Source organism: Octodon degus, unplaced genomic scaffold (assembly GCF_000260255.1).
Source record: "Octodon degus isolate 3935 unplaced genomic scaffold, OctDeg1.0 scaffold00185, whole genome shotgun sequence".
Lineage (NCBI taxonomy): Eukaryota > Metazoa > Chordata > Mammalia > Rodentia > Octodontidae > Octodon > Octodon degus.
This window is the reverse complement of record NW_004524761.1, coordinates 461,793-462,838: the sequence shown is the minus strand read 5'-3', so window position 1 is coordinate 462,838 and position 1,046 is coordinate 461,793.

The following is a 1,046-nucleotide window of genomic DNA, read 5'->3' as shown; positions in this document are numbered from 1 at the left end:
AGGTTCTGGGATTTGGAGGACTCCTACTAGAGATTCTTTCTAGGTTCTTCTAGTCTTGAACACAAAATTGGAAAAAGCAAGTGCAAAATGTGGCAAAGTTTTTTATGTATCAAAAATAGGAAAAGAAATATGCTCTGCAGAGCAACTGTGTGCCAAACAAATGCAAGAAAAGAAACACATCTGCAGGATACAACAGGACCATTGTGGAAAAGTCTGGTGGCCAAGAGCTAAGATCAAGGTCATTAAAGTTAAGGACATTAAGACAAGTAGATTTCCCTTAATAAACTGGTGGTCCCAAATCAAGAGGATTGTTTAAAATCTGGAAACTCTTCCTGGCTATAGTCAAGGGAAGACAGGATGACAAAAGAACATTCAGAAAGATATGGCAGTTCTGATTTTTAAGACAAAGAACAGGGCTCAGAAAAGAAGGCTGCAGATGGGTTAGAAAAACTAGGAGAGATGAAAAAATGGGATCTTCCATAAAGCTTCAGGCAGAAATGCATCTTTGTCAAAGGAAAGGAAGTTAAGTGTGTTTGGGATTATGTCTGAATCTTCCCTTTTGTTTCACTGATCCTGAGGTCTGTTTCTCTGTCAGTAGCATACTGATTTTATCACAACAGCGCTGTAGTACAATTTCAGGTCTGGGATTGTCATGCCCCCTGATTTGTCTTTGCTGTCCATAGGGTTTTTGCTATTTTAGTTCTCTTCTGATTCTAAATGAATTTTAGGAATGTTTTCTCTAGATCTGTGAGAATGTGACCCCATTGAAAATATGCTAATGATATGACCATTTTCATCATGTCTGTTCTTCCTATCCATGAGCAAGCAATATTTTTCCATTTTCTGATATCCTCTTCAATTACTTTTCTCAGAGTACTATAATTTTCAATATATACGTCTTTTACTTCCTTTGTTAGATTCATTACTGTGTATTTCAGTTTTTAAAGCTATTGTGAGGGATGTAGTTCACCTAATTTCTGTCCATGTGCATTTGCCATTTGCACACAGGAATTCTATTGATTTCTGAGTATTGACCCAAGTATACT